A 24,286-nucleotide genomic window follows, 5' to 3' on the forward strand; every position below is an offset into this window, starting at 1 on the left:
AAAAAACGATTTAATACATTTTAGAATAAGGCTGTAATGTAACAAGGTGAAAATAGTCAAGGCGTCTGAATACTTTCCAAAGGCACTGTATATATAGTGGGTGCAAACGTGTTTTTGCACCTCCACTTAAAAAAAAAAAAAAAATAACCGACTAGCTGAAAAATAAGTCAAAAATTAACAAGTTATCCAATGGATTGTGATCATTTTCTGGTTAAAAAAAAAAGATTTTAATTTGATTCGCTTTAGGGCTCAGGCGGCCAAAACTCATCTCAGTTACGATGAGGAATAACTTGGCATTGTTTATTAATCAGAAACAGCTGCAATGCTGGTGGGTGGTAACATTCAAATAAAACCCAGCCCTGAAACAAAACGTAGGCTGAAAATAATTTGTATGTCCTATCATAGGAAAAGACACCGCATTCACATGGATTTGCACAAAGTGTGCAGTTCGGATTTGTCACTTCAATCCAAAATACTGTATATAATACTTTGACTAAAACGATGATTTGACTTAACTCGCTGTGCAACATCATGGGTAAGCTCTGGTCTTTCTGCTCAAAGAAGTGGATTTCTACTGGTGTGGGCATTTAATGCCTCAAATATGTTTCATTTAGCTCCTAAATCTCTTTATGTGCTCCTACCTTTTTCAATTTAGGAGCACATGTAGAACCCCGAGAGCCAGGCAGGGTCATGGACAGCTGGGATGTATTCGCGCTGCATTGACCAGATTTATTCTAATCTCCAACACTTGGAGTCCCATCCTGCAGCTTGTTATACCATGAAATGTGCCACATTTCATGGGTATTTCAAGTATCCTTTTCCCTCTCCATTGAGTATTCTAACCAGAGTGAATCCATATCCTTGAGATGGCTAGTGGCGATTTGGATTTCCCTTTGTCAGTCAGCAGTAGTGTGGGTAGAACCAGAGAAAAGTTGAGGCTCTGAACTGAAGAGAAGTATATAAAAACAAAAAACTACGTTTTAAGTGAGAAGTAGGCATTGGTCTGAAGCTGAAAAAGAAAGTAATTTCACATAGTTTTCTAGAATACAGCTTTGACCTACTATGGAAAGGGGGATACCTAGTCAGTTGTACAACTGAATGCATTCAACTGAAATGTGTCTTCCGCATTTAACCCAACTCCTCTGAATCAGAGCGGTGCGGGCTGCCTTAATCTACATCCACGTCATCGGTGCCTGGGGAACAGTGGGTTAACTGCCTTGCTCAGAGCAGAACGACAGATTTTTACCTTTATCAGGGATTTGATCCAGCAACCTTTTGAGTATTGGCCCAATGCTCCTACCCGCCAGGCTACCTGCCGTCCCGTAGCTATGTTGGTATTGTATTTCAAACTATGTTAAGGCAGATTGCTTACTTAGGGTTCACACCTTCTCAAACAGGAAAACCTTGGGAGAGCATGGGTGGAATAGGCATTGTGGTGCTCATGAATTTCGTTTATTTTTCAGCTTCAGACCAATGCCTACTTCTCACTTAGTTTTTTTTTGTTTTAATTTCCATGTTTTTTACACTGGAAGGTGATTATGCAACATTATACAACGGATGGGTCTAACACTGATTAGTTAAAACCGCATTCCCACCGGTGTCTATTTCACAAGTTACTCTTGGCTAAATCTATCATGCTAAAATGCCTATTTACTGTTCCATCTGACTGCACAGTCCACTGTCTCATCAGCCCAGCCAGGCAATTTATAAACTTGATCTCCACTAAAAAAAGCATCTAGACATTATCTCACATTTCTTTTAGACTAACATTTAGTTTTCAACAGCGGAGATTTGTATAAACCTTCCTAACGACACCCGTGCCAATATATCCTCCAAACACCGGCTTTGAGTGTATTATCACTTAAAACCTGTTGGGGCTCGGGGGCAGTATTGAGACATTTTGAAAAAAATATGTGCCCATTTTTAACTGCCTCCTACACCAACTCAGAAGCTAGGATATGCATATTATTAACACATTCGGATAGAAAACACTCTGAATTTTCTAAAACAGTTTGAATGGTGTCTGTAAGTATAACAAAACTCATATTGCAGGCAAAAACCTGTGAAAAATAGATTTTAAAAAAAAATGTGAATTTTGTGACTGTACTATTTAGTGTCATTGTTTTATAGATACCATAGTGAGAAAGGATTCATTTCGCAACACCTACGGCTTCCACTAGATGTCAACGATCTTTATAAAGTTGTTTGAAGCGTCTATGATAAACAGAGAGCAAATTAGAATCCAAGGAAGTTGACATGTCATCACTTCATTTTTTTGCGCCTGCGCATAAATCTGAGAAACGTGAGTTTTGTCTTCATTGTTTATCTAGACATAGGATAGGTTGTGTGAAAATATTACTGATGTTTAACGTTAAAAATGGACCAAAAGATTAATGCTAAACAACATTTGACATGTTTGAACGAACATAAATAGATTATTTACTAGTTTTTTTTTAGCTTTTCGGCGTGATTTTACAGTCCCCCCCCCCACCACGTTTTGTGGGAGCATAATGAACACTAAGTACTTGGTGTTATTTGGACATAAATTATGAACTTTGTCAAAAGAAACCACATTTGTTCCGGACCTGGGATGCCTTCCGGACCTGGGATGCCTGCCTTCTGATGGAGATAATCAAAGGTAAGGGGATATTTACAATGTTATTATCGATTTTAGATGATGCTAACTGTATAGCATAGCCTGTTGTTCTTAGCATAGCACCCCGTTTATTGCAAAATGTGATTTCCCAGTAAAGTTATTTTGAGATCTGGCCATTCGGTAGCAATTACGAGATGATAATATATTATTCTTTGAATGACAATATTATAATTTACCAATGTTTTCGAATAGTAATTTTGTTATGTTCACCGGAAGCATTTCAGAGAAGAAAAAAATCTGAATTTCACGCTACTCTAAAATGCTGTTTTTGGATATAAATATGAACTTGATGGAACAAAAAATGCATGTATTGTATAACATAATGTCCTAGGAGTGTCATCTGATGGAGATTGACAAAAGTTAGTGCATAATTCAAGCTGGTTTCTGCTTTTGGTGACGCCTGACCTTGAATTGAAAATGGATGTTTGTACTTTTGTGGCTATGTACTGTCCTAACATAATCTAACTTTATGCTTTTGCCGTAAAGCCTCTTTGAAAATCGAACAATGTGGTTAGATTAAGGAGATGTTTATCATTTAAATTGTGTAAAATAGTTGATTGTTTGAGAAATTGAAATTATTAGATTTTTGATGTTTTGAATTTCCAGCCTTGTTAGCAATCCCGGCTCGGGGTTCATTGCTAACCTGTAGCCCCAACAGGTTATTAATTATTATACAACATTATAATGCAGCATAACACCAGTCAAAGTTAAATAAAAGTAAACAATCACAAATGGCAACAGACATAAACGTAGTTAGTATTTTAATATTAACAGCTGATTTTCTAGAGGGAAGCAAAAAAACAGAAACCCATTTAAGCCATTATGGACTAAACTGGAAAAAAGTTTGCTGACAATCGAGTAAGCTCCTGGAAAAAACACAAATAATCAACATGTACCCATTAACTATTTACATGAAAAATGTATCTTTAAAGTTTACTGAAGAAAGGCCTAGTACTACATTACCTATAAACAAAAAAGTGAGTTATCACTAAATATAAAATGTACAACCGAATGTACATTCATCAGATTTAGCCAACTTTGTAAATACAATTCAGGCATGGCCACATTTGCTGTTGACAAGCTGCAGTTTTATGCAGCCTTTTTTGTTCAAGCCCAGTTCTACCACGCCTGATTCTACTATTCATGGTCTGGATGAACAGCTGAGTAGTAGAATCAGGTGTGGTGGCACTGGGCTTGAACAAAAAAGCCTGCATAACCCGGTGACTCGTCAAGAGCAACTCCTGATACAAACACTGTAACAAATTACAAACTGCCGAGAAACACCTGTAAAATACAAAGTCATTAGACAAGTACACAACTCTTCAAGAAAAAATCTAGACATATTTACAATTCTAAAATTGCTTAGGCGCTCCAAATCCTTGAATACAAAACTTGAGTTACAAATGTCCTAATGCTGTACACAGCTGTCCATCAAAATGTATCCTCTGGGAGGACCCACAGTCCTATATATCTACAGGCGCTAACTTTAACCATTACGAAACTTGTTCTTAAAACAATGATTGACGGACAATTTAAATTGACAGTCTGGAAGCGTTCGTAACAAAATGATTTTGTTTTTTCACTCAAATAAACGTTCCGTTAGTACTATCTTGCTTGGTTAAAATACAATATAGTCTAAAACAGATAATTTGTTGAAAACAGACTCATTTAAACACGTAACTAACCAAGTTAGTAAGCATGTGATTTTCTTTTGACTGCGCACGGCATGACGCACAACTTAAGCAAGCAGAGAGGTGGTTCGATTAATCTGGCCCAGGGTACACCGGGCTATGGCCCACCACGCTATCGGTCGAAAGCGGGGAGGGAAGGCACATAAATCGTTTTCATCAAAAGCAACAAAAAAAATCCATGTGAAAACACGGAATCCTACTCATTACTACACATGCTTAATTACATAACTTTTTTTTTTTTGAGCCGAATTCGCCCTCGGACATAGCGGGGCACCTGTCTCACGCCCGGGAATGCAATAAACTTTCAGCCGGTGCAAAAAGTGACTTGACACTATGTTAATCAGTCAGCACAAATGTGGATAGTAATAATGACAAGAAGGCAGGAGATGGAATGTATTCTACATGTTTGAAACAGCGATGCTGTCAGTTGAGTCTGCTAAATTGTCTGATGCTAGCACTGAACTTAGGCTCTGTTTTACATGTGCGTTTGAGGTTCAACCTTTGATTATATGCGGTTCATAACTAGCTTACTGTTTCCTAACAAAGCAATCCGTTTTCTTGGCTATAGTTTGTGTTGTGGTCTTGGTTGCTCATAGTCGAGGAAATGTAGCCTAGCTAACTGCAGTATTTGTCCTGTCTGAAATCTGGATGCCTTGTCTTACTGTAGCTTGGTCTATGGAGTAGGCTAACTAGCTAGTTTTGCAATGCCCAATTTAGCTAGCTAGAAGTGTGACAGTTTCCCAAAGTTTGGCATTGGCTTTGATCCTGCTTCGAACTAGAGCCATACCATAAATCGGTTTACCAATATTATTGGTGATATCAGCCTTTCACAGAAACATGTGCATCGTTCTTTATTCCACAGATAAAGCACTGATATTATACACATAGTATCAACTAAAACACATTTTATTTTATTTCAATGGTTGCCTGAAGAGGGCGCTCTACGAGCTTCCCATTGAACATCATTCAGCCCGTAAATCACGACGTGAGAGAGAATGGACATGGTGGTTTGACCGTGAGCCAGCGACAACGTATTTAAATAAGTAAATAATCAAAAGTACACGTTTACCAGCAAGCAGCCCTGTCCTCATCACATGCTCACTTTAGTTAATGTTAGCTCGCTAGCTAGCAGTCTGTACTAATGCGCGAACATTGGGCTGGCGCCAAAGTGAAAATGGACTTATCCTTCATACAGAAATAACACTGTTACTGTCTGGGCCTATTATATTAGTGGGCTTAGTTTTCCGAAATATGCAATCTACAAAAAGCAAGACAGTTGGTGCAGGTCTTCTGTCCATGTGTTTGCATTCATGATGGATGAGATACGATTGTTAGCTAGCTAGATGGCTACACTGAACAAAAATATAAACGCGTCATGCAACAATTTTAATGAGTAACAGTTCATATAAGGAAATCAGTCAATTGAAATAAATAAAATAGGCCATAATTTATGGATTTCACATGACTGGGAATAAAGATATGCATCTGTTAGTCACAGATACCTAAAAAAAAAACCTTGGGGCATGGATCAGAAAACCAGTCAGTATTTGGTGTGACTACCATTTGCCTCATGCAGCGCAAAACGTCTCCATCGCATAGAGTTGATCAGGCTGTTGATTGTGGCCTGGGGAATGTTGTCCCACCCTTCAATGGCTGTGCGAAGTTGGTGGATTTTGGCGGGAACTAAAACACTGTGGTACATGTCGATCCAGAGCATCCCAAACTTGCTCAATGGGTGACATGTCTGGTGAGTATGCAGGAATTGTGTACAGATCCTTGCGACATGGGGCCGTGAATTATCATGCTGAGGTGATGGCTGCGGATGAATGGCACAACAATGGGCCTCAAGATCTCGTCATGGTATCTCTGTGCATTCAAATTGCCATAGATAAAAATGCAATTGTGTTTGTTGTCCGTAGCTTATGCCTGCCCATACCATAACCCCACATCCACCATGTGGCACTCTGTTCACAAAGTTGACATCAGCAAACCGCTTGCCTACATGACGACATGCTGGTACAATTGAAACTGGGATTCATCCGTGAAGAGCACGCTTCTCCAGTGTGCCAGTGGCCATTGAAGGTGAGCACTTGCCCACTGAAGCCGGTTACACACTGAACTGCAGTCCGGACAAGGCCCTGGTCAGGACAATGAGCACGCAGATGAGCTTCCCGAGACCGGTTTCTGACAGTTTGTGCAGAAACTCTTTGGTTGTGCAAACCCACAGTTTCATCAGCTGTCCCGGTGTCTGGTCTCAGATGATCCTGCAGGTGAAGAAGCCGGATGTGGAGGACCTGGGTTGGCGTGGTTACACATGGTCTGCGGTTGTGAGGCCGATTGGACGTACTCCCAAATTCCCTAAAACAATGTTGGAGGCAATTTATGGTAGAGAAATGAACATTGAATTCTCTGACAACAGCTCTGGTGGACATTCCTGCAGTCAGCATGCCAATTGTATGCTCCCTCAACTTGAGACATCTGTGGCATTGTGTTGTGACACAACTGCACATTTTAGAGTGGCCTTTTATTGTCCCCAGCATAAAACCTGTGTAATGATCATGCTGTTTAATCAGCTTCTTGATATGCCACATCTGTTGGGTGGAAGGATTATCTTGGCAAATGAGAAATGCTCCCTAACAGGGATTTAAACAAATTTATGCTCAACGTGAGAGAAATAAGATTTTTGTGCGTATGGAACATTTCTGGGATCTTTTGTTTCAGCTCATGGAACACTTTAAATGTTGCGTTTTATATTTTTGTTCGCTGTTAATTAGAACGTGTGACTAAAACCAGTTTGGCAAGCCTTGTCCTGCAGAAGTTGAAATATATAGCCAATACATTTTGTATCGAATGAGTGTAATTTACATTATGGTTTCAGTCAGATTTTTCCCCCACATAATGAACAGCTAGTGTGTGCTTGTCATAATAAGCCATCATTCCAAGGTTGCCATAGTGTTTCTTTACATGACTTGACTGTTGTAAAGCACTGTAGTGAATCTACTCAATACAATGACATTACAAATGACTGCATTTCACTGCACAGTTTGAACTTCTAAACAGTGCAATTTGATATATTTTGAGACAGTTTAATTAATTCAGGTCTTGTTTAATAGTGTGCTTGTTGCTTCAGAACAAACATTTCTGCATTGTTATCAACTGTCATAGACAAATATTTAAGTTGTACCTAAGAAGGTAAACTGAACAAGTGTTTTGTATTTACTTTCGAATTTGTAGAAGAGATAGTTGGTGTTGTAAACCACAAATAAAATCTTAAATAATATTAAGTTAAGAAATCATAATTTAGAGTATCTGTTAGTCCTTTGGCGCACAATTTGTGAGACTAGTATATATCTTTTTTCAACTATAAAAAAAACATCTATCGGCATATCTGTAATCGCTGACTTTTGCCTCCCTAAAATCGGAATCGGCCCACAAAAAATCCCATATCTGTTGGGCTCTACTTGGAACTTATTTAGCTAGCTTGCTATGTTTTGTAGAAGAATGTAGCTATGATATATTATTAACATTTGAGTTGTGGTACAGTCTTGTTGGGGTAACATTGGCTACCTAACTAGCTAGTTTGGTAGTAAGCATCTCATCTATTGTAGTATCAATGCAAAATAACGTGAGCAGCGTGGCAGTTTCCCAAAGTTTGGTGGTTTCAAACTTAACATAATTAACGTTAGGTAGCTATGTTTTGTGTAAGAAAGTATGATACTGTATATTGTGGTGCATAAACTGGTCATACGTGTTAGCTAACGTTAGTCTTACGTTAACTGGCCATCACGGTAGCCAAGGACGTTAGCTTATTTGTTTGTGCTCTGCTTACATGCAAGTGTCTAGGTCAGCAATTTACACATGATGACTTCAGTCTTCTATGGAAAAACCTTACTTGGCAAAATATAGCTAGCTTTCCTCGCTTGTTGTTTAGCTACCTAGCCAACGTTATCTCTCATCTGGCTGGTATAACTTTACATTAGCTTGCAAGCAAACTTATGTTAGCTATCTAGCTAATCAAAACAAAACCACCTTCATTGGCTAGCTACCTAGCCAATGAAAAAGATGTTAGCATTGTCAGAAATGCTACAAAAAGGTAGCACATCGTTGGTTCTTGAGAGCGATACATTTATGAATTTAATCAAAACTGTTGACCCTACAAACGTATTCAGTCCGAAGGTGGCAAACCTAATGGTCACTTTATGGACGCTCTAGTCTTGTTTTTGTCCGTCGCCTAGATATTGAGCTAGTTCTGCGCAATAAATATTTTACATAAATACTTTTTTCCTCCCTCATGTTAATGACCCTGTTAAAAATCCGGTATGTGGTTCTCGTTAACGGACGGACGGCTCATGATGAGAGGCAGGGAGTGTGTTGCGTATCTCCAATATTGGCTTAGATATGATAGTAGGGAGATTTGAATTTAACATTGAGCTTCAATCAATGCCAATATATTGTGGTGGCTATCGTCCCCACAATAATACAGGCTGTGTTTGGCCTGATTGTCCTAGGTTAAGTGAAGGGTTAGGTTTAAGTTGAGGCAGGTGTTAGGGTGAGAGATGGGGTCAAAGTGGTTGTCTACATGGCATCCAGTTAAGGGCTGTCCACCCAGTGCAGACAGAGAGACGAGACATTGGGCCACTATGGTAACCCAGGAGCTGTTAAAGTGCCAAACAAGAGTCACTTGGTGTTGATATGGTCAGAGCAGGTGCTGCTGATACTGGGAGCACCATAAACAGCCCTGGAGCCAGTCCCCCATGATCCCACACTGCGTCCCCTTCCAACACAGCAGCCAGCACTTCCTTTCCGCCACCCCTCACCCTGACCAACCCTGATCCCAGTGAGCCAGCATACCTTCCACATGTTTCACCCTTTCGTCCCCCCCTCTCCAACTCCTCCCTCCTGAATAAACTGCCAAGGCTATGCCTCAGCTAAGGAAAATATTATTCGCCCTCAGAAAAAAGCCAAGTGAAATCTTGCCCCATCTGACAGAGCGACAGAACGTTTGCATGTGAATTAAATAATTGTTATGGTTTGTGAGAGCTAAAGCCCTTAATTTATACCACATTATGAGGCTGTCTCGCTGTATTTGAGCACGAAATGGAGACCCATTTCCAGGCAGGGGGGGTCCAGGGGGAGAGGGAGACTCCTCATTGTCTTCATCATAAGACTTGTGGAGGGGGAACATTTCTAAAGTAAATATTCTCTTTCCCTCCATCCTCTATTTGTCTCTCTGTAGGGTGGCCTGGTATGAAGATGGCAGGATGTTACTGATTCTGATGATGTGTGAGGTTCCTCTGACCAAGATTGGGGAGTGGCACAGTTTGGTCTCATCTGGCACACTCTTGTCCCTAAATCTATATGATAGACCATCTTTGTCCTTCCATCCTCCAGGATTCCGGGCTACACCAGCAGCCTCCTCTTCATGCTCATCTTCTTAGTTGTGTACAACTAAGTAAAAATCTTATGCCTCTAAAGGTTGACTAGTTTCTCTTTCACCATAATCCACCTGATCTGTTGCTTCTCTTGCAGGTTGTGGTCAAGAAATGGGACATCCCCGCCCCCTACCAAGCCATGTGACCAGGTAACAACCACATTACAAACTGCCCTAATCACACACCAAATACTGGAAGTGACCTGTAGGCTGTGAGCTTCACTTCAGGTGGCAAGTAGCCTAGCGGTTAACAGCGTTGGGCCTGTAACCCGAAAGGTCGTTTGAATACCCGAGCCGGCAAAAGATGGAAAAATCTGCTTCTGAGCAAGGCATTTAACCCCCAACAAAAACCGTTCCCTGGGCACCGATGACGTTGATTTAAGGAAGCCCCCTGCACCTCTCTGATTCAGAGGGATTGGGTTAAATGGGGAAGACACGTTTCGGTTCAATGCATTCAGTTGTGCAACTGACTAGGTTTTCCCTTTCATAGATTTTTTTGTATCTACCTGCCACAGTGACTGGTGGACCAAAATGTTAATTTCCCACCCTGGTAACACCTACCCTCGAGTCCTGGTTGTAGGATTAGGCAGGAATCCTGGAGATTGCGTTTCTGAATGGGAGGCTTTGGTGGCTGACTGAGCCAGTTATGTATGACGAATACCAGAGAATGCTGCACTGTGACTGGTGCCAGTCCTGAAGGGGAGGAAGTACCTATGGCCCTGCCAGTGCCAGGAAGTGAACTTTGACCTTGTTGGATATAACAGCAGCACTATTGCTTCCTTGTATACAGTCATGGCCTTGGGTCCATTTAAATGGCTGTTGTTTAGTTTCCTCCGTAGCCAAGACTATGGAATTCAATCTACCCCAAAGACACTCGTATTTTCAACCACCCTTTACAACTCCTCTCATTTCTGAATCATTAGAAATGAACAAGAGTGAAATTAACATTGCTGCATTTATTCATTTAATTACATTTTTCCAGATATCGAATTCCTTCGGAATCGGAATGTACGCCCAAACTCTGTCATCTCCAGTAAGGTATGTATGCATTGCAGTGGTGATCGGTGCCATTTTATGATGAGTGAGGACGATAGAAAAAATATATAATTATGCGCATGGCCTTATTTCTATTACAGCACATTGGATGACTGTCATTCATATTCCATTCACTCCGCTCAATGTAACATCAATACGTTTAGGCTACTACATGATACTCAAATGTTCCCTATACCCATCATGAGGTTGCTACAACCTAGCCTATGAATGAAACTTTACAACATAAGTGCACAGGTCGAGAGAAATTTGAGTAATCAAGGTGACAGACATTGACGCATTCAATACCGCCTTGCACACTCTTGTCTGTATGTAGCTGATCTAAGGTGTAATCATTAGTCCAGCAGTTGCAAACAAATTTCTGTTGGACAAATTCAAGTATGTTTATCCCCGTTTCGTTCTGTTTGCTTCCGTTTAAGAAACATAAGCCCCTGATCACATGCAAACACAGTTCACTTTCATAGCAGCCACATACAAACAGCAATGATCCCTTTGATTGTTGTATAATTCCTTATTGGATCTATACAGTCTCCTCTCACCTTTTCCCTTCGCTTGTGGACTTCAGTGCACAACACATCAGCTGTCTGTTAACATGCGAACCATTCCAAGCCAAACCTTAATATCATAACTGCTAACAGCTACACACAGCCTACATCGTTGTCACCATATTAGCTAACATCATAATTAACATAGCTACTAGAACTAACGCGTTACTGAACTGCTACAATCACACAGGACCGTGTACAGCAAGCAGTTTAGCAGTTACACCGGCGGGCCCTGGTGGTTATAAAACCAAAAGCTTACCTTGACTTGGAAGAGTTCCAGTGTTGGATAGCCATAGCCAGCTAGCTAACTTAGCATCCCTCTCTGTTTGAGCCAGGTATTAGAGTAGGCTAAACTAGCTAGCTGCATCTATGTCTCTTGCTTCTCCATTTTTTAAGAAATTAATTTGTTCAAAACTGTTCAACTATTGTTTTTCTCTGAGTCAACTACACACCACATTTTATGCACTGCAGTGCTAGCTAGCTGTAGCATATGCTTTCAGTACTTGATTCATTCTCTGATCCTTTGATTGGGTGGACAACATGTCAGTTCATGCTGCAAGAGCTCTGATGGGTTGGAGGACGTCCTCCGGAAGTTGTCATAATTACTGTGTAACTCTATGGAAGGGGGTGAGAACCACGAGCCTCCTAGGTTTTGTGTTGAAGTCAGTGTACCCAGAGGAGGGCGGAAGCTAGCTGTACTCCGGCTACACGATGGTGCTACCCTACGGAGTGCTGTTGAGGCTACTGTAGACCTTCATTGCAAAACAGTGTTTTAATCAATTATTTGGTGACGTGAATAAATGTAGTATAGTTATCAAAAAAGGATGACTTTAATGTTTCACTATTAAACATTTTCTGCAATTGACTGATGAGGATGGTCCTCTCCCTCCTCCGAGGAGCCTCCACTGATGCATTGACTCAACTTGTCTCCATCAACCCTGGATATGTAGTCAGTAAAACAGACTGTATAATATTTGTAAGCTGTAATAAGCTTTATTGCAATTAATAGTGCAGTGCAATTATTACAGTTGCAGAAGCAGTTTTCTGGATCTTCTGGAGCTTTAGTAAAAGGCACCGTCTGTCTGTAGTTCTGAGTCACTGTCAGTGGTGACATTTCCCAATCATTAAGAGTGCAGGACTGTGTAGTGTATGGAATCCCATATGCTCCAGAGCTGAGTGCAACCAGCAGCTGCCACTCACGTGTGAATGTGCCTGTACTATTAATCTGTGTGTGTGGGGGGGGGGCGTGCAGAATTACATGGCACACATGGTTATATGATTCAGATACCATGATATATTGCTGCCAGAAGAGGGAGTGCAAAAGTGTGTTTACTTGTGTGCATGTATTTATAGATATGTCTAAAAGACTAAATCAGAGAACTTCTCACCTCAACTTTACATTATCACACACTGCAGTTTTGCTGGTAATGACTACTACTATTATTATTACTCCTACTACTATTACTACTAGACACACACACACACACACACACACACACACACACACACACACACACACTGCCCCCCCACACTTTCCCTGGGTAACCGTATAAGTTGCTAAGGTGTTAATGACGGCAGTGTAGTGAATGATGGATGTGTGTTTGAGTGCTTACATCATCCCCACCATGGCCTTCTCCTTCCTCTGCCACACTGCTGTGCTGCCATCTACTGTGAGCTGGACCAGTCAGTACCCTGCCTGCCTGACTGACGCAGCCCTTACACATCCTTCTAAACAGTGATTTTTCTGCCATTGTAATCCTTGGGCTGGCCGTGTGTGTGTAAAAAAAAATAAAAAAAATAATACAATTAAAAAACCCGAATATATTTAATCATTTTCGTGAATGGAAAAACGCTTTCAGTGTAAACTTCAATGACTAAAAACAGATAATTGGCTTAAAAATGCTAAATGAAGTGGGCAGTGACACACCTCACAGAGAGAGAGCTGGTTGACACTACAAGCTCTATTAAATCCATGGTGTCTCCACCTCCTCCTAAAATGTTATATTGGACCAGTCCTTCCCTGTAGCTCAGTTGGTAGAGCATGGTGTTTGCAACGCCAGGGTTGTGGGTTCGATTCCCACGGGGGGCCAGCACAGAAAAAGAATGTATAAAAAAATGAAATTAAATGTATGCATTCACTACTGTAAGTCGCTCTGGATAAGAGCGTCTGCTAAATGACTTTTAAAAAAATTATGTAAAAATGTCTCTGACAGGCCACATGGACACAGAGCTGTTGCTAGGCTACGACGTGTACCTTCTGAGTGATGTGATGGGGCTCATCTGGAAAAGAGACCATGGTCTCAGCGTTGACTCTGTGTCAAAATAAAGGTTCAATTATAAACAAAAATGCCTGAGCGTCTGACAATCCTGCTGGCTGTGCTGCTGGCTGTGCCCCCCATCCACTTCCCTGTACTGGACCCCTCTAAGACTACTGCCCTTTAGTGTCTGCTTGTCTGCTCACACTCATACTTCCATATATATGAGTAGTTGGGGCTTTCTATCTGGTAAATGACAAAAACATTTACCAAACTGTCTATCCCATAGAGTTATTTGACTTGCCTCCTATCACAGCACCATATTTTAATGAGTCCAGTTTTATTAGTGCGCTAAACCGGTACAGCTGTCTGTTTGTCCTAAAGGCCCGTAAGGCAATGTCAATGCTGTTTTGTCGAGATAGGCCTTTCTCCTGGCTCTATCACATCTCGTGACGCTGCTGGCCATCTTCGTCCCTGCCATCAGGAATGTGTTTGGGGTTGTGGGTAGGTGTTAAGTCATTTAACTGATGGGGTTTCTTTTTGGGGTGTATTTATTGTTCCATTAGCATCTACTGGTAATATTAGGACCTTATTAGCTAAATGGGTTTCGAATGGTTGGTTAATGTTCTCATGTTCTTTAATCTGTAGTTTGCTTTTGGTGTTAAGTATAGCATGGTATACCGTGTGTACAAAGTCTCTGGAATCTGTCGTGGTAAGTACACACTTCCCAAATTCATCCTTATACTGAAGTTGTTTAGCCTCATAAATCATGGAAAAGACAAGTTTGCAAGGATCCCCCAAAAAATGAAAGAAAATGTTACATTTTTAATGGCAATGTTTTCATATCTGCTGGCAATGTAATGATCATGACTAACCTGTGACTGCACTGTATTACTAAGATGATGTCATTTCCCTGTGCCCCCAGGCTCTGTTTCTGCTGATCTTCAGCCTGTTTGTGGGACTGCTCAGTCTGTGTCATCGTGGTCACCTGGGCAGAGAACCCCTGAACAGGACCACATGACCAGACAAACTTTGTACCTGCTCCATGGAGCCTAAAGGGAAAAATGCTGTCAAATAAATAATATTTGTCAGCACAACAGGGCGCTATGACCACCAAACAGGTCAGTGGTAGGACCACAAGATCACTGCATCCAGACTCTGAAAGCATAAGACTGCCCAGTTACTGAATGTTGCTCTATGATGTATTGAGTGAATATACTATACACTCCTCTATACAGCACCTCCGCTATCCATAGAAGAAAAGTCATTCAAATGCTTATCAACGATTTCATTATATGATCCATTTATTGTACTGTAAAATGTTAAATTAAAGGGAAACATTGTGATTTGTATAATGACTTTGGTCTTTTGAGGACTGTTGTGATCTCTTTTACTGTGGAATGATAATCACTCAAGCATGTTGTATGTGTGTGTGATTGACAGCCATATTATTGACGTTGGGACAAACTCTGCAGTGTAGGGCTGGGGGTTCTGTCTGTAGCTAATGAAAGCCAACTGCCCAGTACGTTTCCAATCATGATGCTGTTTAGATTCTCTCGGCACCCTCTGGAACCTCTGGTCGCTGAACTGCCGCTTCTAATCTGAGGAATTAGGCTCACTGACTGGTCCCCATTTCCCTCCCAAAGCAGAGCAGGAGACCGCCCTCTCCTCACACCCCCAACCAGGGGTTAGGAGGCTCCCTAATCCAGGAAATCTCCCTGGCCTCCCCCATACCTCGCAGAACGTTCCTAGAACAGGCAGACAGCCTGCTGGCTATGAAAAATAACATGGGAGATCTGCTATCGTCAGGGATGTGAGTCATTGCTGGAGTATTCTGGTATAGTTTTGCTAGTTTGGCTCGCATATACAGTGCCTTTGGAAAGTATTTAGATCCCTTGACGTTACAGCCTTATACTAAAATGGATTAAATAAAAAAAAATCCTCTGCAATCAACACAATAACCCATAATGAGAAAGCGAAAAAAGGTTTAGAAATTTTCGCAAATGTATTAACTGAAATACCTTATTTACACAAGTATTCAGACCCTTTGCTATGAGACTTGAAATTGGGCTCAGGTGCATCCTGTTTTCATTGATAATCCTTGATGTTTCTACAACTTGATTGGAGTCCACCTGTCGCAAATTCAATTGATTGGACATGATTTGGAAAGGCACATATCTGGGGAAAGGTACCAAAACATCATTGAAGGTCCCTAAGAACACAGTGGTCTCCATCTTTTTTTAAACTTTTACCCCTTTTTCTCCCTAATTTCGGTATCCAATTGGTAGTCAGTCTTGCCTCATCGCTGCAACTCCCGTACGGACTCGGAGAGGCGAAGGTCGAGAGCTGTGCATCCTCCGAAACACAACCCAGCCAAGCCGCACTGCTTGACACAATTCCCGCTTAACCCGGAAGCCAGCCCGCACCAATTTATCGGAGGAAACACTGTACACCTGGCGACCGTGTCAGCGTGCATTGCGCTCTAGCCACACGAGTCGCTAGAGTGCGATGGAACAAGAACATCCCTGCCGCCCCATGGGTCTCCCGGGTGCGACAGAGCCTGGACTTGAACCAGGATCTCTAGTGGCACAGCTACCAATGCGATGCAGTGCCTTAGATCACTGCGCCACTCGAGAGGCCGGCCTCCATCATTCTTAAATGGTAGAAGTTTGGAACCACCAAGACTTTCTAGAACTAGCTGCTTTGCCAAACTGAGCAATCTGGGGATAAGGGCCTTGGACAGGGAGGTGACCATGAACCTGATGGTCACTGACAGAGCTCCAGAGTTCCTCTGTGGAGATGGGCGAACCTTCCAGAAGGACAACCATCTCTGCAGCACTCCACCAATTAGGCCTTTGTGGGAGTGGCCAGACAGAAGCCACTCCTCAGTAAAAGGCACATGACCGCCGGCTTGGAGTTTGCCAAAAGGTACCTAAAGACTCAGGCCGTGAGAAACAAGATTCTCTAGTAGGATGAAACCAAGATTGAACTCTTTGGCCTGAATGCCATGAGTCACGTCTGGAGGAAATCTGGCACCATCCCTATAGTGAAGCGTGGTGGCAGCATCATGCTGTGGGGCTGTTTTTTAGTGGCAGGGACTGGGAGAGTGGTCAGGATCGAGGGAAAGATGAACGGACCAAAGTACAGAGATCCTTGATGAAAACCTGCTGCAGAGCGCTCAGGACTTCAGACTGGGGTGAAGGTTCACCTTCAACAGGACAACGACCCTAAGCACACAGCCAATACAACGCAGGAGTGGCTGCGGGACAAGTCTCTGAATGTCCTTGAGTCTCCATCTTTTAAAAAAACTTTTACCACTTTTTCTCCCTAATTTCGGTTTGCAACTGCACATGGGGACAAAGAGCGTACTTTTTGGAGAAATGTCCTCTGGTCTGATGAAACAAAAATAGAACTGTTTGGCCATAAAGACCATTGTTATGTTTGGAGGAAAAAGGGGGAGACTTGCAAGCCCGAAGAACACCATCCCAGCCGTGAAGCACGGGGCTGCAGCATCATGTTGTGGGGGTGCTTTTCTCCAGGAGGGACTGGTGCACTTCACAAAATAGATGGCATCATGAGGCAGGAAAATTACGTGGATATATTGAAGCAACATCTCAAGACATCAGTCAGGAAGTTAAAGCTTGGTCGCAAATGGGTCTTCCAAATGGACAATGACCCCAAGTGTACTTCCAAAGTTGTGGCAAAATGGCTTAAGGACAACAAAGTCAAAGTATTGGAGTGGCCATCACAAAGCCCTGACCTCAATCCTATAGAACATTTGTGGGCAGAACTGAAAAAGTGTGTGCGAGCAAGGAGGCACATCTCACATCAAATCTGAGGGGGCACATGCCCCCTATGGGCATGACGCCTCTGCTCTCATCTTGCCAAATTACTACACAGATGTATGACTTCCAAACAGAAAAGTAATCCTTTGTCTGCTTGTGTGATTTCCCTCCGATGGTTTAGGTTGCAAAGAGAGGCTTTTCTGTAAAGCATTGCAGCAAAGACACAGGTTTTAACCAGTAACAGATATCGAGTTGTATCGATTATAGCTATCTGTCATCACTGTTGTCGATTGGTCAGCACACAGGTTTCCACTGAAATGGTGATAATCAGGAACATCACTACACTGATGGCCGTGTCTTATGTTCCCAAGGAAACCAGTATACCGTAAGCTGCCAATATTCCTCAATCACTGCACCATCTAGTGTTTGACGACTTAACTCCCCCACATCTCTACCACCGCTTGTTGACATGGCGTGCTTCGTTTACGTAAACTACGGTAGAGAGATGTAACCACATGCAGGAGTTTTCTCCTTGCTTTTCCCTGAGTTGGAGCTGTATGTTAATGTAGACCAGGGGCATGTGTCCTCAGCAGAGGGAGGGAGTGTTTTTTTTTTTTTTTTGTCAAACTGGCTCCCACCCTGGGCCTGTGTCCAGCAGAATGACAACACCATCTCTCAGGGAGGAAAGATGGAGTGGGGAGGGGACACTGGGCTTAAATGAAACCCCCGTTGGCAGCCACAGTTCTCATATTATTCTTAGAGGTATCGGTTGTATTCTTAAATAGTTTTCTGTTGTTGATCAGGATGCGGGGTACCACCACCAGTTCTTATTCAATGTCTCTACTTTGACCCTTCTGTTTGTGTGTACGTGTGTGTGCACACCTTATTAAAATATATTCTCAAGTCTCAGAATTCAGAACTGTTCTGTGTACTCCCGTTCAGTGAATTCCTATTCCCAGAACTGAGTAACGATACAGGGTAAGCCCACAGCGACACAGGATAATGGCCTCTAGTCCTCCCAGTAGGAAGAGACCGGTCCTGGCCAGACAGATGAATGGACAGACAGTCCAAGTTTCCTCAGGTGGTCCTGGTGTAACTGGGTGTGTGGTAGCAGCCAGGATGATCAGTGGTTGGCTCTGAGAGCGTGGCCATGAGAGAGAGCAGAACCTCTTCTTGAGTGCCTCACTTCCTGGTCCTGTGCAACAGATGAGGAGCCATCAGTATAGGCGCCATCTGGCACTGTAGCAGATCCAAGGCCTGTAAAACATCTGCTTACTGTTGACCATTACAACCTGAACAACCTATTCAAAGTCAGCGCTGAGAGGGAATCTTGTAATATGTTCCAGTATTAAACTTTTTCCTAGTGGCCATGTGAGATGTTTTTCTTTATTCGAACATTATGGTTGGGGAATGTTGTGCAGACATGAGAGCAGTCGGAAACCACTTGTAAATACTATAACAGATCTGTACATAATGTTATGTGACAGTGTCAACAGATATGAAGGTTTTTTTCATTATCATTATGTCAGCCTGCTCCCTCTAACCACTCCTTCTTGCTCCTTTCCATCCCACAGACCACTTCTTTAACCCCAATCGATTTACATGGTCTATCACTAGCCATGCTTTTCACGTCACACTAAAACATTCCTCACTCTGAGGACTCTTTTAACACCACAGATGTCCCCTCATTCACACCACTCCAGTCATATTAATCACTTCACACTTGCACCCGCACACATGTGCACTTCACACACATACAGTATACACACACACACCTATACGCGCACACACACTCTAGGGTGAAGAATTAGCACTTTCAGTTAACTGTGTATGTGAGGCTGGCAGCAGGCTCCTGCAGTGTAATTTATGGAAGATTCATGGCCACAGAGCTTTTCAAAACGACCTCTTTGTTAAGTGAGTGACATACGCTGATCACAAAAGCATACGTGGAAGAAGGTAAAGCTGAAAGAAGCTAACATTATTTTCTCACAGTGCAACAGGCAGTGTCTTGTGTAAAGAGCTTGAAAACACACCAATCACACAGCAATCTTGTGCAATTGTCATTTTCTTTGTGGCTGAAGGGCTCTGTGTAGTGGTCTTCATCCTTATTATACTGACTAGAATGTAGCAGGGCCTTCACCACTGGATGTCAGGGCTCTGCTCGATAAAGTGCCCTGCTCGATAAAGTGCACTTCCCCTATTTGTCCTCTCAAGTGCTTTATCAATCACTGAAACAGATAGACAATGCTGAGTTCACTGCTTAACGCCAACCAAATGTCAACAGCATGTCTTTGAAGCCTTGGCAGTAGAATTAAGTTCCATGTTGATCACGTTTCTCTTTCTCACTGCAGTTGTGGTTGACACAATAGCAGCACAATAACGTAGGATAAACTGATTCAAACAATGCGGTCTCCATAGTGACAAACACACAAACTCCTGCTAGGGAATGTGTAGTGCGTACTATAGTTTAAGAAGAAAGAGTTCAAGATAATTCCATATAACTCCACAGAAACAATAGAGCAGGAGAGAACAATGATTTGTTTACTACATTTAGAGCAGAGTGTTGTCCTCCAACAGCTCATAGCTGATTTAGACAGGGAGGGGTGGGGAGGTGGGGGAGGTCGGCTAGGAAGGGGGGCGCAATGGTCAGCAGCACAGTATGGGGATTTAAGCAGACTGTTTTTGGGAAGGGGGGGGGTGCACGCCTCTCCCCCCGATCCCCTCAGCCCTACGCTGAGCCCTTAATGCGGCCCTGACGCCTCGCTGGCGCAGAGGCCACGCTGCCTCGCATCTGGAGCCAATTACCCAGGAGGAGCTGTGACATAGAACCCCACTCCCCCGCTCCGCTCTGCTGTCCCACACAGGACGGCCCAGTCTCACATTCACACATTCCTCTGCTTTTCACAACCTCATTCTCTCTCACTCTCGCTTTCTCCTTCCTTCCCTTCCTCTACATCGCTCTCTGTCTACCAGTCTAGATTTCCATATCCTGTCTTCTCTCACCCCCATAACTTATCTTATTACATCTACTATAGTACTATTCACACACAGTCTGCTTGTCTCTCCATATTAAACTTGAAATAGGAAACACAGACCTCGCTCTCTGACCCTACTCCAAAAAGGGTGGAAGGAATGGTAAAGTAGGATAGTGAAGTCAAATGCACCCTGACTGGGACAAACTTTCTCTCTCTCTGTCTCTCTCCATCCATTCTGAACCTGCATATGAAGGTGTCACGTTTCCCAGTGGCAGAGTGCTGGCATGAAACATGCACATGGAAATAAAGGAACACTTAGCACCAAATCAGCTTTTACGACTGATTTATGGCATGCTGGTTCTCCCCTCATTTCATCTAAAGGACTGCTTGTTTTATTTTGCAGGTGAAGAAGCAAACTAAGGGGTGCAAAAGCTAGAGGAGGGCAAACATACATTGACTTAGTTCTGCATAGTATAAATAGTATGTTCTCACAAGAACAAATTATCCCCAAAATAGATGTTACTGTCGTCCAACGTTGACCCCAAGTTGCATTCAACCAAATTAGCTTTTTATAGGGTTTTCTTAAGCAATAAGGCACGAGGGGATGTGGTATATGGCCAATATACCACGGCTAAAGGCTGTTCTTATGCACGACGCAGCGTGGAGTACCTTGATACAGCCCTTAGCTGTGGTATATTGGCCATATACCACAAACCCCAAGGTGCCTTATTGCTATTATAAACTGGTTACAAACGCAATTAGAACAGTACAAATAAATGTTTATTCATACCCGTGGTATACAGTCTGATATACCATGGCTTTTAGACAATCAGCATTCAGGGCTCAAACCACCCAGTTTATAATCTGGTTTATCATATAGCTTTATCTCTGTTTATAGCCCTGTGAGGACAGTGAATAGGAAAGAGTGACGCTGATCGTGGATTACATATCAGCTCATTTGGCCTGGTTCTCACACATACTTACACCCCAACACACAAACACACACTACATACGCCCACACACACATACATTTGACGCCACACACACACACACACAGACCACATACACTACTGCTCCACATACACTGCTACTACAGCTCAGTCTACTATCTATCCTGTTTCCTAGTCACTTTACCCCCACCTATATGTACATAGCTACCTCAATTACCTTATTATCAACTCAGTACCGGTACTCCCTGTACTGTATATAGCCATGCTAATTTTACTTATTGTTATTCACTGTGTATTTATTCCTCATACCACTATTTCTATTATATTTTTTTTACTTTATCTTTAACTCTTAACTGACTTTCCTAGTTAAATAAAGGTTAAATAAAAACATGTAAAAAAAAACCTCTGCATTGTTGGAAAATGATCCGTAAGCATTTCACTGTTAGTCTCCGTCTGTTGTTTACAAAACGTGACAAATAACATTTGATTCTGTATTCAGGACTTCAGTTCTCTCTAGTCTTATCAAACATGAGGGAGCTGATGGGGTATGGTGTTGAGGCAATGCCCCTATGAGTGATGGAGGTAATTGGGTTCGGGCTGAGGGGGTGATAGGGAGGGGGTTGATGTGGGAGGCATGGTGTTTGTATACTAGCCCCTCGGGCCTTTCCTTACCGGGGTCAACACTCACATACAGAGGGCTGGGAATGGAGCTCACCATACCTGGCCCATATTACCCATATTCCCTGTTGTCCTGTTTAGCACCAATGCTATGGTTCATTAGCTGCAGCTATAGAGTGTACCTGGGCAGGGAGCCAGAGAATAGAGCTGTCCCGGGTTACAGAAGAGGAAATCTGTGGACGGTGAAGGGAAATGTGGAAGCACTACAGGTGGCAGTTACTTTAGTCATTCCAATGAATACCCTACACTGTGATACAGCTGAGTTGTGGTAGCTGCTTCTCTGTTAATGTGTACAAGAACGTTAATATGGCGTTTTTGTGTGTTTGTGGAGTACACACCAGAACATGCGTTTGAGTTCACATGTCTGTAGTGTGTGTGATAACTCTTGATTTGGGCAGGGCAACAGCTGTAGAGAGGAGAGTGTAGAAAGGGATGAAAAGCAGGAGAAAGTAGGGGAGAGAGAGAGAGACAGGAACAGTTGGGAAAACAGGGAGACCAAACAAATCATCCTCCGTGGTCGTAAAAACGCCTGCCATGGATGGCACCAGTGAAACTGTGGGAGGAAGATGGCTATCAAATCAACACTTGACTTCAACAGCAGTCTTAGCCTGCCCTCTGCTGGACAGTAAGGTGTAATGCTCCACAAACCAGTCAATGGAAACCAATATTTCATGGAAATAATGAAAGTGAGGAATGGTTACTCACAGACAATGGATGAATTGAATGTGAATACCTGAAATGAACATTTTCTCAAGGGGTTGTTTAAGACCACCATGATGTATTAGCACATTTTTGTCCTTGAATGCTATTAAACGGGCTCTTGAGTGGCGCAGCGGTCTAAGGCACTGCATCGCAGTGCTTAAGGCGTCACTACAGACACCCTAGTTTGAATCCAGGCTGTATCACAACCGACCGTGATTGGGAGTTCTATAGGGCGGCGCATAATTGGCTCAGTGTTGTCTGGGTTTGGCCGGTGTAGGCCGTCATTGTAAATAAGAATTTGTTCTTAACTGACTTGCCTACTTAAATAAAGGTTAAATAAAAAAAAATGAAGACATATCCCTCTCTGTAAGGTTTTTATGTCTCACTGACACCTACAGTATACAAATACATCTGTATTCAGGTTAGTCATTCTGTGGTGATCATTGTGAAACAGATGAACCCACACTATCCTATCTGTCACTTTTTCTCATCACTCTCCTCTTTTTATAAGGGCAGGTAAAAGCTGTTGTTTATGACAGCCTTTATCCCTGAGATGTGTAAGAGCCGTGTTAAAAGCTTTGTCTTTTACGACCACCTCTCTTCCCTGGGATGTGGCCTCTTTATTTGAAGCAGCTGAAAGAGAGAGATGTGGGACACTGACATTTGGCAGAGAAGGGTGAGAGGTCATGTCTAACACTAATAACGACCAGACTTTGATCATGACATTTATGGATGGACTAAACTCCCCTAAAGCACACCACATAGAGAGAGATAGACAGAGGGGAGAGAAATAGAGAGAACAAGAGAGGGGAAAGAATGACAGTTTGCTCAGAATGTGAAAGAAAATGGAGACCCACAGAGAGTGGGGTCAAGGGAGTTTGGAAATGAGGGCAGAGGGAGAGAGTGTGTGTCAGAGGAAGATATTCAGAGACAGAGGGTGCAAGTAGGGTTAAGACTGGAGGGGAGTTAGGACCAATACATGAGTTTCAAGATCATCATTTGTGGTTGCTGGTGACTTTTATAGGTTATAGGTCCTCTGAGGCTCTCAGAAGAAAACTCTCATGCCTTTTCATTATTAGAACTCAGCATAAATCAACTCCACATCTCCCATCCTTTTAATTCACATTAAAAGCCCCGTTGTTTCTCCTATGTCTTACAGCTCATGGCCATGTGCGTTTAGATCTTCACAGCTGTGCCAGGTGAGCTAGGATTTTTCTCACACAAGAACTGTACAAAAGACCTCGGGGATGAACTACTGAGACTAGATCGGTAAATACTCAGAATGGAGCCTGCAAGCTAAGTGTGAAGTTGAAGAATGTGTAGCTCTAGTTATTCACACTCTCTGTACATCACAAGAGGGTGCTATTTGATTATTTATTTACAGTGCCATCAGAAAGTATTCACACCCCTTGACTTTTTCCACATGTTATTGTTACAGCCTAAATTTAAAATGAATTAAATTGACATTTTGTGTCACTGGCCTACAGACAATACCTCATAATGTCAAAGTGGAATTATGTTTTTCGGAATTATTACAAATGAATTGAAAATTAAAATCTATTGTA

The 24,286-nt window shown here is 42.4% G+C and overlaps 1 long non-coding RNA gene across 1 annotated transcript in view; it reads left to right on the forward strand.

Annotated features, from left to right (window-relative positions):
* Window positions 1-14,989, forward strand: part of LOC106598898 (uncharacterized) — a 34,773-nt gene extending 19,784 nt beyond the window's left edge. Inside the window, exons 3-5 of the long non-coding RNA XR_001327312.3 lie at window positions 9,877-9,928; window positions 10,761-10,816; window positions 14,557-14,989. This is a non-coding gene — a long non-coding RNA (uncharacterized LOC106598898). The remainder of the gene's footprint in view (window positions 1-9,876; window positions 9,929-10,760; window positions 10,817-14,556) is intronic.
* The last annotated feature ends 9,297 nt before the right edge of the window (window positions 14,990-24,286 follow it).

The sequence above is a fragment of the Salmo salar genome, chromosome 01, assembly GCF_965601325.2.
Source record: "Salmo salar chromosome 01, fSalSal1, whole genome shotgun sequence".
In the NCBI taxonomy this organism is placed as follows: domain Eukaryota; kingdom Metazoa; phylum Chordata; class Actinopteri; order Salmoniformes; family Salmonidae; genus Salmo; species Salmo salar.